The following is a 15,644-nucleotide window of genomic DNA, read 5'->3' on the forward strand; positions in this document are numbered from 1 at the left end:
TTTTATTTTTCTGAACAAAAAGAAAAAGAACAAGCATATGGATATATCAAATACATATTTATCCGTGGCTGGCTCTCTCCGTAAAGATTAATATTGTTATATAAAAAATGAATAGCCTGTCCATTAAGAGCGGAAAACGCCAAACAAACTATGACTAAACTTTCAAGGATTAAAGTGTTAATGGATTTTGTTTTGCTCAACTAATTACTTAATCTATATTATCTTTTGAGGGTATATATAGAAGATAGTCGTTCGTGTACAGTTGACAACTTTCTTTGGTATGGACTTCATATCGTTACAAAAATATACAAAATATATGTATATTTTTTTATATTAGATATATTTTTTTAATTTGTGTATAAACCGATCATACTGTAAAACACTTTTACAGTTAATATTTGTATAATTAAAAACATTTGTATAATAAATCATTTCTTCTCTCTGGTGTCGAGGCAAAACGCGGCGTTGAGTTCCGCCATTCAATTGGCAATGCCTCCAGAATTCAGTGAAAAGTGAGGAACGGAGTGTCTTAACACTAGGTTCTTGCTGCCTACCCTACATGTATGAGATAAAATGTGAAACTAATTTAATTTAGATTTGAAATTAAATCAATTAGTTACTATGGCTTACGTATTTAGAAATATTAAGTTTGTAACACAGAAGTGTCGATATATTATGAGGTTAGTCTACAAATTAATATGTTCGCTATCAAATGGCGTGGATTAACAAACTGTGAACTTGAGCCAATAATGATTATTCGACGTACAAAGCCTTTCTTTAGTTCGATAATGCCGGATTCTAAAACATAATCGGTGGATTGTGTGGTTAAACATGGCTTACACAAAGAATATAGCTTTAATAAATTTATAATTACAGGGTTGCCTATTTTTAAGATATATAATATGAGCCTGTTAGAGAAGAAGAATGGAAGAATAATGAATGCCGTGGAAATGCAATCTCTTTGTAGGATATGCGGAGTCAACATGAGGACCCCCGAAGGGCATGTATGAGGAGGTTGATGACAGTGGACGAGGCGAAAGAGGTATGTAGAGACCGTAGCGATTGGCGCTCCGTCCTCTCTGACTACCCCGCTAGGGATGAATATAAGTTAAGTGAAGTGAAGTTTAATTTAATATGAGAATATACAATACTATGCTAGATTAATATTTTTCATAAGGATTTTATATAATTAAGGTAAAACTACTTTTAAGTTTGTAAATTAAGGCGTATTTTCTCTTTAATGTAGCTAAGAGCTAGCATTGCGTCTTTCGCGGCCGCTGACCTCTAGGATTCGAGGTCAACGTCCCATCAGAATTTAGATCAAATACTGAAAGCATATACTGTATAACACTTACTATTATATAATCCTTAAAGTATATTTATTTTTTTATGTGCATACATTCTGTTATTTTTTTAACTTCATGCGTTGTTTTGCATAGGATTCGAAACTTTCTGTTCTAGAATTTTTTCTTGAGTTCAAGAAAATGAAAATTGACACTGTAATTTATCATGCCAGGCAGACTTGCCTTGCGGAGGCGGCTACATACATATCTCCTCTCTCTCTCTCGTTGAGAAATGGGATTCCGTTGTCCAACATTAGCATTAATTAATAAAAAATCATATATGTTATATTAACATTACAAATTCCCTCACAAACATAATGCATAATTGGAACCAATTTAGAAATACGCATAAAATTTCAAGGTAGGTAGGTACTCGTAGATATCTAATTGAGCGTTTTAATGTTCATTTTAAATTCATTGAACACCGGCCGGTTAGCTCGTCGCCGTACGAACTATATAGTATTCATACAATTGCTTGCATTGCATATATAACACCTCTTAATTTTAGAATATGTATTTCTCATTATAGGCACTAGGGTGTGAATGGAATGGGTTGTGGGTTCGATCCCCGCTCGACGAAACGAAATATTCACTTAAATTTATATTTCCCTTTCTTCGCCGGATCAGGATCAAGGCAAAGCACGGCGTTGAGTTTCGCCACTCAACACGCAATGCCTCCAGAATTTGGCGGAAAGTGGGGAACGGAGTGTCTTAACATTATTTTCCCTCCGCTTACCCTGCTGTATACAACGCGGCGCGGGATACAACGTAAAGCTTGAACCGTATTGAAGCGTATTGAAGGGGATTAATTTAATTAAAAATACATTCAATACTAAACAAAAACCCGATTGAATTTAATATAAGTCTATAATCAAAAGATATCGAAGTAATGATACTTTATAAGTAGTGTATAAGTTCAAGATACAATTCAGAGGCCAAGTTCTGAAACACCAGTAGGTAAACCATTTCTATCCCATTTCGATTGCACGTGGAGTGCCGTACGAAGGTTATACCATAAGCTGCGCTATGAGCTTATGTTACTGTGTCGGATGCACCTTGACCCAGATCATGAGAATGTATTAGAACTTTGTCAGATGAACTTTTGTAGAGTTTTAAATGCAAGTGATATTGAAATTCAATTCAGGGTAGTGCTATGAATATTAATTAAAATGCAGTATGAAACTTGCTTACACTTTAAAAAACGTTTGATAGTAAACGTGAACAGGTTGTGCGTTCGATTCCCAATCATGGAGAGAAGCTGTTAATAATTTCCTTTGTTTGTTCTAGTGACGAGGTAAAAAACGAGGCGTTGAAAGGAATTCTTGAATTTGGCGCAAAGAGAGTGGAGTGTCTTAACACTAGGCTCCTTCTGCCTACCCTTCTACTCTACAGAGTCTAGAGTCATAAAGCTCTACAGACTTTAAACAACATATGACACCAAAATAATTTTTCTTTTCTCTTTATGTAATGTAAGTAAATATATTAAATGTATTAATTGTAAATATATATTTATTTTAAAACGTAATTAATATCTACTTTTAATTTTCATAAAATGAACAAAACGGTTATCAAGTAGTATTTATTACGAGAGGGAATATAAAATATTTTTAAAGTAAGAAATATCGTTCTGCAATATAAACTGGTGGTACTCCCATACCAGCGTATACTCGTATACACAAATATTAGTTTCCAATACACATTTCTGCAACCGTTGATTCTATTGGGAATATAAATTGCGAATCATATATTTGTTCACTTCTAGAAACATGTGTGTTTATAGAACTTTGAAAGAAATGAGTGCAATATTGAAAAAAACAGAGAATTGTGATGAAGATTATCATCAGCTACCCGCCAGGTAGAGATTGCCTGGTGTAGAGACACTTCTTTCACTACTTTTTTCACGAATTTAAAACAATATTTTTTCCACTTATTGGGAATTAAACGCTAAACCATCTCGTTTATAAGAAGATGCTGCGCTACTGCACCCAATTAACCTATATTGTTATCTAAATTAATTTTAGTTAAGCGTATAAAATTACCTACCCCTGATATCAATTACTTATTATCTAAGGAAATTAAATACTTGATTTAAACTCTAATTAAATTCCAAGTAAAATTTTCTCCAGAGGCGATAAAGAAATTTATAGTTGTCTTAAAATTAGATTGTTTAACTTAACAATATAATAAAGATGGATTAAATTACAAAGTGAATTAATGTTTTTTTTTAAATGATATTGAAATATTTTGAAGAATTATAATAAAATAAATATATACAAAAGATTATGATCTATATAAAAAGCAACCAGCAGACTTTTATTTACTTAATCTCTTATTCTAATAAAATTATTTAACCATATTTAAAGTTTTTCAATTCCATAATATTTTTTTCTTGAATAGTTTTTTTTTTAGTTTCACGCTGTACTGTATATAGCAGCGTAAACAGAACTAACATAGACACTTAGTTCTGCACTCTGCACTGATTTTTTGAGACATTATTATACTAATATATGGCGGAACTAAACGCCAACTTTGGTACAAGTATAAAAGAATAAAAATATTAATAAATAATAATTTATTCCCCCGAGTGGGACTCGAACCCACAACCATTGCGTTAGTCACACACATGTGCCCCTACGCGACGACGACCTCAAATCGACGGCCTTACATCTGTAAGCCGTGAAATAAAATATTTATTTTGCATACTAATGATAATGTAATCGGGGAGAACATATGCCCTATATGTCTTTACATTATCCCTTAGAAAACCTTAAGAAAACTTAAAATGCCGTCTCAAGTTCATATAATAGGTAGCGGTGAAGTAACGACCAGATAGAATATATTAAAGTACTAGACCATTAAACTGTGAGAGGTGTTAATATACGGGTCGTATATCGAAAGCCGCTTCGAACACTTTAATATGCGCTCCTGGGGCTCTTCCACTTTATTATACCACCAATGGCTGTAACATGAAAAATAACGTATATAAAGCTTATTTACGTTTATGTGTCATAGACCCTAGTCCATTGGTCAATACTGTAGATTTATATCTACGCTATTATTATATAATATATAGTTATAATTTGAAGTCTCTACAGGCGCCAATGTAGCACGTTGCTATGATGTTGGTATCATTTATATCAGTTTTATAAATTACCTTTTGCAGAAAGTTTAAAATAAATACACCAATAAATACTTAAATATAAATACACCACAAAAAGTAATATTTGAACCAGACTCTAACATTGCACCCCAGAGTGCAATTTCTCTGTCAGTTACTACAATTATTATACCAAACTGACGCTATTGAATACAAAAGTGCCTGACGTCGTATATTATGATTTTGAGCATATTGAGCTAACCGTATTTCCTCAAAATTTTAAAAGTGACCCCTAAATTTCCATATGTCTTCCACTCTCGAAGTTGAAAGAAGCGTAACATGACCAATTTTTAAAATACTAAGTGTGTGACTGTAATCGCGACTGGTTGTGAGTTCAATCCCTACTCGAGAAAATGATTGATTTATTTAAGTTTATACTTTCTTTTCTTTGCTCTAGTGTCGAGGCAAAGCGCGGCATTGACTTACGGCACTCAACACACACTACCTTCGGGATTTGGAGAAAAGTGGAGAAAGGACTATTTTTACACCAAGTGAGCACCCTCTGTAGGCAGAGGACCTAATACGTGTGGGATACAGCGTAAAGCTGCCGTAAATTTAAACCACGTTATATCTTAATTTCACTTGTCTAAAAATTATATGAATAAGTTATGTAATATTTATACATTATATAGTAAAGGTCTTTCATTAATGTCAGTCTCTTGTTTTTGTCTCGATTCGTTCGTTTTCTTAATTAAGAGCGTGATGCTTTTTTCTAAGCTTTCTTATAAAATCTAATATTACCACTTATATTTTTGTTAGCGTATATAATCTACATTTAGAAAAAACAAGCTATAAATATTGTAGAGATGGGAACCATGCTTGAAAAAATATGAAAAAGACCACATTTTCCAAGAATACATAGGTATATAAAATATTACGAGAATATTAAAGAAGAAAGAGAGATATATTAAATAGCTATATAGAAATAAAGGTACACTTTTATAAAACAATATCATAAAACATATTTTTTTAAAAAATCTTTATGATTATTTAATTGTATTTTCAACTGGTACAATGATTATGTTTTATAATAATATATATTTATTTTATATATATATTTTAATAATATATATTTATTACCTTAATTACTTAACAAAAGTTACTAAGACTTATATTCAAGGAAAGAGAACCTAATCAACCTAATGTCTAGTTTTCTGTCAGTTTTCCGTAAAGGCTCGAAATATAAAGTGTTAATTAATTGCTAGAAATTATTTAAATACCAACCTTTTTGTTTTAATGTATTTTAGATTTATATTATGGGGCACAAGCGACTATTCGACAATTCGATTCCCAATCGGGGCAATGAAATATGACAATTATCATTACCCCACACTGGTAACGAGGCAAAGCAATTCTTCAAGAAATTGGTGGAAAGTAATGAACTGAAGAAGTGTATTAATGGGAAACTGTGTGGGTACAATGTAAACTTAAAAATAATACAATACTAAAAAAAGTAATAAGAGTAAAAAAAGTAACAGTAATATTACTAAAAAAAATGTAATTAAATATACTTCAATAAATTACTTTCGTATCAACTAGGATTCCACTTTTCTTAAATTTTGCCTCCCTCTAAGGTTATTATTTATTATATTTATTTTAGGATTTAATCACAAATGTATTGTTATGTACACAAATATACACGACATGACGGACGGACAGCCAGCCACTTTTATTACATTTAACGCAAACAAACGTATCATAGAACACGTGTCTACGTTTCTTTACGTGTGTATTATGTATTACTGCACGTAGTCATTAAATAAAGTGAGCTCATCTACACATTGAGGTTTGAAGGTCAACCATTTTTATTATAAAAAACGGTGTTGTTAGCTGACCAAACACTACAAGCGACACCAATATTTAATTCGCTATTGAGGAAACGAATTGAAACGAATGAATTAGTTAATTCGATTAATACTGAGGCTTGTTAACTTCTGAGTTCTGTGTAAACACGGTACCTGGTGTAAAATTAATATTACATTTTTTTTTATTTAACCTGAGGCCAGTCATGGCGCAGGGGCACAAAGTATGACTCTAAAACCAACTGGTTGTGGGTTCGATCCCCATTCGAGGAGATGAAATATTTACTTAAATTGATATTTCCATTTCTTCGCTGTGGTGTAGAGGCAAAACGCGGCGTTGAGTTCCGCGAGAAATTGCGAATATCTTTGATATTAATCATGCACAGAACGTAATGGGCTTATTTTAGTAATAATTTTAAAGCTGTAAGACAATCTTATACTTACGTATGGAAATTAAAATATGTATTATGAAAATATTTGGCGTTGGCGAAAAGGCTGATGTGAAAATGAGATTATGAGCGTTTCCATAATATTGCTTACCCGATACGTTTACAAGATATAATGGAACCAATATTTTCGCAAACACTTTCCTTCTAAATTTTCATTAGAAATTTGTGTAGAAATTTAAGTAAGAAGTTAAAGAGCTTAAAAGAAATGCGTTAAGCAAAATAATTATTCAAATTGAGCGAAAATTACATTGAACGTCTAGCGAGGAGGGAGATGTTCTTAATATAAAAAATGCTAGAAAGTGGTTTTGTTTTACATAACACCACTTGAATATATTTAAGAAATGTTTATTTAGCTTATGTATTTTAGATAGTATGTTAGATATGCTTATATAATTAGTTCACAAATATGATCTTAAGCGGTTTTCTAAATAAGTGAGCAACGTTAGCTAGCTAACTACTACTTACTTACGCAATTAGTCACCTTTTTTAGCTTTGAACAGATTTTTTCACGTATATGAATTAACATCCATACAGATATCTTATATATATTCCTTTTTGATATATTATACCATATATTCATATGTATTTTTCATGCCAGTCGAATAAGAGGCAAATTCAAAAATATGATCCAATACAACTCAATTACTGTTAATGCGGTAAGCTTTCAATTCTGTCTACCGCTGTGCCTGCGCGAGGACGCTCGAAGCCTAATAGCGTTTAAACTGCTGATGCCGACCAATAATTGAGGCCGTGGTTTCTAAAACGGCCTCATTCTAAAATATTTTTTGCATTTAAAGCAAATATAAAAGAAGATTGATTTTTCATTACAATACATAAAAGCGATAAGTAAGTTAAATTACATCATAACTTCATATGTGTAATATTTAGTTTTACTTACTTGTAAATATTACAACACAAGTAAATATTGCGGCTGTAAGCGCGATGGATGTGGGTTCGATTTCCACTGTTAACATTGTTCCCAGGTTCACTCTGCCTACTCTGGTATCTGTGAAGTACTGTGATGCAGCGTGGAGCTTAAACGTACTTGTATTAGTTATTATACTTATGTTATTTTAATATATATTTTTTATTGGTAACGGTTGTAGTCGTTGTTAGAATAGAATAGAATATACTTTATTGCACACATAAAAGAAATATATAGAAAGAACAACACAAATAAAATTTAAAGAAAAACACGTATGCAAAGGCGGTCTTATTGCTTTAAGCAATCTCCACCAGACAACCTTTGAAACATAACGGATAAATTGTAATGAGGAGAAAGGGGACAACGTCTCAGTGCAAACTTTATGAAATATAACTAAATATTATATAATATAAAATAAACTAAGTCAATAACATAAAATAAAATATTACCTGTACCTAATATTACCTCAAAAAAAATATTACCTGTAACATTTTTGATCAAATCATCAAATGATCAAAATTGAATAGACACAAGTGACAATTTTTAAAATGTAAAAGATGTGGAAATATAAAGAAAATTGTGTTATATCAACACTATATTATAACTGTGAGGGAATTTTTTAGGTATCCTTTACTAAGTATTTTACCTAAATAAAACTTTTATTCAACTATTATTGTTGATAATAATTTATTTCATTCTACTCTATACGTACTCGTATATACCATACAAAAATAGACCTAATTCGTAGAGTGTACCTCTTTCTTATGTGTAATATTTTATTTTTCTTGCAGTAAAGTTACTGTAAAATATACTCTTAAATAAACCTATTTCAATAGGAGTGTAATCTCGTAGCGGCTACGAACTACAAGCTACGGGACTTAGCTACGGCAGCTTTCATTTGAAATATGTGTTAGAAACAACAATATATTTGTACGTTTTATTATACTCAAAAGATATAGAGAGGTTTTTACATTATTTTTTGCTTTAATAACATTAGTTTGAAGTCGTTGTGGCACGGCTTTTGGTTCGATTCCCACTCGGGGAATAAAATATTTAATATTTTTATTTACTCGCTCTGGTAACGAAACGAAACGCAGCATTGAATTGGCGTTGGCGGAAATTGGAGAACGGCGTCTCTTAATTCTAGTTCCCTCTGCCTAACCTACAGTGTGTCAATTACAGCGTGAAGCTAAAAAAATAATCTAGATGTGTACGACATCCTATATCTTATAAAACAAAGTCGCTTTTTGTGTCTGTCTGAACTTTCTAACTCTTCTTCTTCTAAACCACCCAACGGATTTGGATGCGGTTTTCACCATTAGGTCGAGTATTTCTCAGGGAAGGTTTATATATAGTTTATAATTTGTACATTCTTATGTAAATTAACATAAATACGATAAATGTGTATAAAGTCCTACCCGCTGAGACACTTTGGCGCATGCGCTGCTTTAATGGTAAATACTACATGAAAAAAATGTACTGGAGTATTGTTCCTCTTAATAAGATCTACAAAAAAGTCCGCGATGGCATATTCGTATATTTTAAGAATAACGTGTAGTGATCATATTTCTGTCTAAAAATAGTAATTTCAATATATTTTTTATTGTGAGGGATATTTCTCCATAATGGTATTAATCCTTATCCTTTAAAATACTTTATTAAATTTCTACGTTAAACGAAGATAAAATTTGCTTTTTAAACTTAAAAATTAGAAATTGCGAATAGTTTAAGAGAAAAACGCATTTAATTATTGACACATCACGCCGTTCACACATCAGCTGTATCGAGTCAAGTTTCACTTATCCCTTACTCTCAGCATATAAATAAGTATATTAGTTACGTTGGCCATTTAATGTAGATCAAAACTGTCTTTTCTGTTTTTCATTTTAATAAGTACTTTAGAAGTTGTTACAATATCAAAAAATCCTTGCTGCGAAACGCGCCTCGCGACGTTATGCTTATACAAGCGTGTCCGCCGCGCCCGCCTGCCTTACACGCATCGGTGGTTCAGTGGTAGAATGCTCGCCTGCCACGCGGGCAGCCCGGGTTCAATTCCCGGCCGATGCCCTTCTATTTAATTTTCGTCACAGGCAGCCACGTAGTGCTTGCTTTTCATCAGGGACAGAATACCCTCTTCAGCATTAACCACAAGCTCGAAAAAAAAAACCCGCCTGCCTTTATAGCAACGAAGATTTAGATGCGTTTGCACGTATTGGATAATTCGAGTTGAATGTATTATTTAATGTTATTTAACTATCTAAAAATAGTAATTTAAATATATTTTAATAAGTACTTGAAAAGATTAGTATCACAGATATAAAATTACGGTACCTACTAAAAAATCCTTGCTGTGTAAAACAATTGGAAAATCCTTATTGAAACTACAAAAATGAGGGTTGCATTAGGGTTTAATTAATATTCACATTATCTTAAGTGCTTTGCAAACATACATTATATGAATAATCCAGTAGTAAAAGCGGGCGAAGCCGCAATAGGGTCGCTAGTTTATACTATAAGTAAGTATATTCTAAGTCTACATATATGACTTATGTACGTATATTTAAGTCCCTTCAAGCAATAAACTTTGGCGAGAATAAATTAAATTACTGAAGGCAAACTGCCTGCTCTCACAGGCTTACGAGGGAAACGAACGCCTCAAGCACTTTGGACTAATAAATAGTAATATACTTAACAAAAAAAGCGATATTACAACCAACAATTAAAAAACAATGTAGAAAGATTTTTATTATTCTTACCTTAACAGAAAATTAATATAATTTCGCACATATAAGTATATGATACTACATATACTTATATGTGCGAAATTAAAGTTATAAACCATTCATCTCTTGTTAGATAGAATATACATACATTACACGGAATGTTTAATAACCTCTACCATATTTGATTATAACATACAAACGTATATCTATATGGAGGGTAGGTGTTATTAATATATAATATACTGAGGATCCCATAAATTACATACGAATCATAAGGTTGTAAATAATGTTTCATATCAGAGTAGTAGTCTCGTTATCTTTATATTCACGTTTTACGTAAATAAATTTTTTAGTAATATAGATAGATATAAGCTCCGATACTATTACTTTTTAAAAATACTCGGCAAATATATTTTTTTTCACCTCAATTCCAAATACTTACCTTGAAATTACATTTTCTTCCTCGAATTCGACACGCGTATTTGCTCCAGGTTAGTAAAGATTTACGTTTATATCAAAACATATTTTATACAATAAAATTTTGTATTTTTTGTAGCGCCCAAACCATTATCGATGTATTGTTGTTTCAGTAGAGTTCTTTACAATTCGACAACGGAATTTCGTTAATTAATGAATTGGCGTGTATAAAACTGGAAATAAATATTGACAGTAATAATATAAAATATGAGCAAAGTTGTATTAATATTGTATTACTGGCTATCGTGGCGCAGGCACAAGGGTGTGACTGTAGCGCGATGCTTGTGGGTTCGATCCCCACTCGTGGGAACGAAATATTCACTTAAATTTATATTTCCGTTTCTTCGCTCTGGTATCAAGGCAAAAGCGCAGCGTTGAGTTATGCACACGCAATGCCTCCAGAATTCGGCGGCAATTGGGGAACGGAGTGGGTTAACACTATGTTTTCTCTGCCTAAACTGCTGTGCGGAATACAGTGTGAAGCTGAAAAAAATACTTTGCTCTTAAAAGTTGTTTACACCACTTTATCAGCCTGCCTATTAAAATAAAATTAAAAGACAGCAAAAAGATCGTTGGACGTTTCGTTAATCTTATTAGGTACTTATGAAACTCATGGTTAGTATAATAAAGAATTTTTTGATGTAAATTTTCAGAGAAAACATCAAAGAGTATCATAATTTGGTTAAGGTAAAAAAGAATGTTTTCAGGTATAACCTATTATATTTATGTTTATATTTAAAATAAATATATTTTACTTCTTCTGAATTCTTTATTCATATAAAAAAAGACCAAAAAATATATACATTATGTATACATATAACTGTACTTCACCTTGAGTATGTCACGTAGACCATTTTCCATTCACTGCTTGGCTTTGTTTTTCATAATATTAAAAATATTTTATTTAAAACTAAAAACATATTTACAGTTCCATTAGGAACCACGTAGATCCATTTTTAGTCACCGGAAAAAAGGAACAGAGTGTGTCAAAACTTATCTAATGACCCAAGCTCTCTGATTTTACTAAGAGGCATAACTGGATTACGTAATAAATATAACTGTGGCAGAGTAGTTAGTTAGATAACTAATCCGCTAGAGATTAAGCATCAGCTTAAATTGTTTTTAGGTTCCCGAACCAAGATTACCTGTTAAAAAAGGCACAACTTATTTTATATATTAATAAAACTAAACATAGTAAGCCACAAACATTGTAAGTTAAAAGCTAAATCTCTCCGCAGAATAAGCGAATTCCAATAAGCTCAAAACGAATTGCAATATTGTAGCAAACCAAAGCTCTCAGTTAGATGTATGACGAATCCTATTAAATAAATCGGATCAAATCCGTCTAACATTTGTTTTGGATTTTCCAGAGAAGAAGCGACACAACTATTTGTAAAGCAAACAAGGAAAACAGTGTAAGATAAAATTATCTATTATTATACATATATACATACAAAGCTTCACGCTTTATCCCTTGCGGGGCAGCAGAGAGAACGGAGAGCCAAACACTACGGTCTCTACATACCTCTTTCGCCCCGTCCACTGTCATCAACTATTACAATTATTATAATTGTGTATGTCATCTATTATTATAATTATTTTAAATTTGAAAAACTTACCGTAAACATAAATTATTCTTCATACAAAAAATAAGGAAATTTACTGAAGTACGTTAATTCAAAGATTTCTGACAGAATTTAAATTTCCTTTCTGTAAGTAGAAAAGTTTTAAACCAAATACAAATATGAACGGAATTCAGTAGACATTTTATATATATACTGATGTATTCATATAAAATATAATTCCGCCACTTAACATGTAATATCTCAAAAAGTGGAGAGCAGTTATGGGGGGGAAACGTGAAGCCATTCTGTTGATAATAACTTATTTATGTATATATGTTTTAAATAAATATTGTTATAAACAGAACCTTTAACAAATTACCAACATTGAAAGTTTCATAGGAAATAAATCACCAAAGCAATCATTGTAAAACTAAACTATACTCGTCGGAATCGAATACTTTGTAGAACTGATTGGGTTCCACTTCCAACTAGTTTACTATTGAGTAATATTATTGTAATCTATGAGTTGAGTAATAGAAGTTTCAATTTGTATAAAATATGAAATTGTTATTGCAAAAATCAATTTAACTTTTCTATTTTGTAACTTATAGAAGATAGGCGTGTTTGACGATGTTTGGTAGGTAAAGTTAAATGGGGTTGCGTCAGTAACATGTCAATGTTGAAATTGAATATATAAAAAATATACAGCTATGAGTTTTTCTGTTTGTTTTGCACATATGAGGGAAGGTTAGATTTGTGGTAATAAACTCCGTTCCCATTAAGACATTTCCATTCCCTACATTCCGCTAAATTCTGGAAACATTGTGTGTTGAGTGGCGGGACACAACGCCGCGCCTTATCTCGTTACTAGAGTGAGGAAATATAAATAATAAATATTTCATTTACTCGAGTGGGAATCGAATCCACCACCTGTCGTTTACTAAACGGCACCAAGACAGACTCTAATTATTCAATACATAGTCTTAATAAATAGTAAGGGTAATAATGCAAATCTAGAGAGCACGATGAAATGTAATCATAATATATAGAGGTAGGTGCGTCGGGGGTCAGAATCATAAATAATTCATATTGCGAAATATTATAGACACCATGGGATACACGAGTTCCGAGAGGATCTCGTAACTTGAATTTTTCATACCACACAAAATAACAAAGAAGTATTGTACCTATGACGAACATACAAAAATATATAGCTTCATTTTGTTGTAAAATAGTATTTGTTTTAATTTAGAAAAGGCTGTAAAGGTTTTAAATCACTATGTTAGAACTTTAACTTAATTCACTTCTATTATTATTCACTCGTATCTATATATTAACATTGTCCATATTGAAAACAGCAACTGATATATATACTTATTTAATTGTAATGTGTAGATGGAAAATGTCCAAACCAATATTTTCACACAAAACCCAAACGAATATTTATTCTCAATGCGCCGCAACGGCAATAATCCTTACCAATAACATTAGTATAGAATTTATTTCTTTAATCAGCTACCCCGCATAGGCAGAGCTAACCTAGTATTATGACACTGCGTTTTCCACTTTCAGCCGAATTTTTCAAGCCATGCCAGCCGTGTTAAGTTGCGCAACTCAAGGCCAGACTTATGCTTTGGTGCTAGAGCGAAAGGATGAACATATTTTTTTATCAGCTTCACGCTCTATCCCGCACACAGCAGGGTAGGCGGTGGCAACCTACTGTTAAGACACTTCGTCCTCCACTTTCCGCGGAATTTTTGAGATATTGCGTGTTGAGTTGCAGAACTCACGTCGGGCTTTGCCTGGACACCAGAGCGAAGAAATGGAAATATAAATTAAGTAGAATAAATATTGAGTGGGGATTGAACCCACAGCCGTGGTTACAATTACACTCTTGTCCCTACTCCACGACAGGCAAGGTTTATTATTTAAAATAACTGAAATCTCAGTGAATAACATCGTATGCATCAGAGACGGCAACGTTTTACCGTAATTGCCCTCTTTAAGCCCCTATCGCATTTTGATGCGAGCCGGGCACACTGTAGAGCACAGAACTCGATATCTGGGCCAAGGTCGAACAAGGCACCGGCCGTGCAATCATTAAGAGTAGGCCCGTTTCATTCTCTCTGATGATAATTTATTGGTTTCTATTTGCGTGACTCTCCATTTATTATTTTATACTTCGTCTTCCATCGAGAATATGCGTCGTTTATAGATGTCTATAGTAATGAAACGAAGAAAAGTGAGCGATAAGAGAGGTAGGTGTAAACCTTGGCGACCTTCGAAAACACCGTATCAAAGATACTTGAGGAAGGTCACGTATGCATGTGGGCCCTCCGAAGGGCATATATGAAGAGAGACCTTAGCGTTTGGAGCTCCGTTCTCTCTGACTACCCCGCTAGGGAAAAAGCGTGAAGCTGTGTTGTTGTTGTTGTTAAGAATGACCTATATGTACATTATTTTATTTACGCACATACTAAATTAATAAATAAATATCGAAGTATGAAGCTTTACTCATACCTGTCACCTGAATATCTGTTGTTATCGAGGATCTAACCCGCTTCTACCGTAGCAATCACAGCCATTAAAACTTTTAGAATCTCTATAGCTTAACTATAAAAATAAAGAATAAGAATATAATTAATTATGTATGTACAATATGTACAAAACATATAATTAAACTAGGTAAACAGAAAGATGTAGAAATAAATAGTAATGTCAATCTTTATTTCAAAGACAGGAGCATAAAGCTATAAGGAATCACTTGTCGAGTGACGAGGTAGGTTGAGAGTTTTGTTTCAAAGTTTTAAATATTTGTTTATCAAATTACGTGACTCTTGGTCACTTCAACAGATTATTTAAAGCTGAAAATGAAAATTTTACCAAAATAAAGTTTGCTTAATAATTTATGAACCTAATTAATTCTTCGTGGGTGCTGAAAGATGATTACGCATTAATAATTTTATAACATTTTATAGAGCAGTATTTGCACACATTTTAAAAAACAGTATTCTTTATTTTTTAACTTCATGCTTCATCTCACACATAGCTGGGTATGCAGAGGGAACCTAGTGTTAAGACACTCTGTAGCCGTTAAGACACTTCCGTTCCCCATTTTCCCATATTCGGGATAAATATTTCATAATAACTAAATTGTATCACACTGTACAAGACAGCAATAACTTTACGGCTCAACCGGTTCT

The sequence above is a fragment of the Heliconius melpomene genome, chromosome 20 (assembly GCF_056956725.1).
Source record: "Heliconius melpomene rosina isolate 202511_hmr_F chromosome 20, ASM5695672v1, whole genome shotgun sequence".
NCBI classification, from domain to species: domain Eukaryota; kingdom Metazoa; phylum Arthropoda; class Insecta; order Lepidoptera; family Nymphalidae; genus Heliconius; species Heliconius melpomene.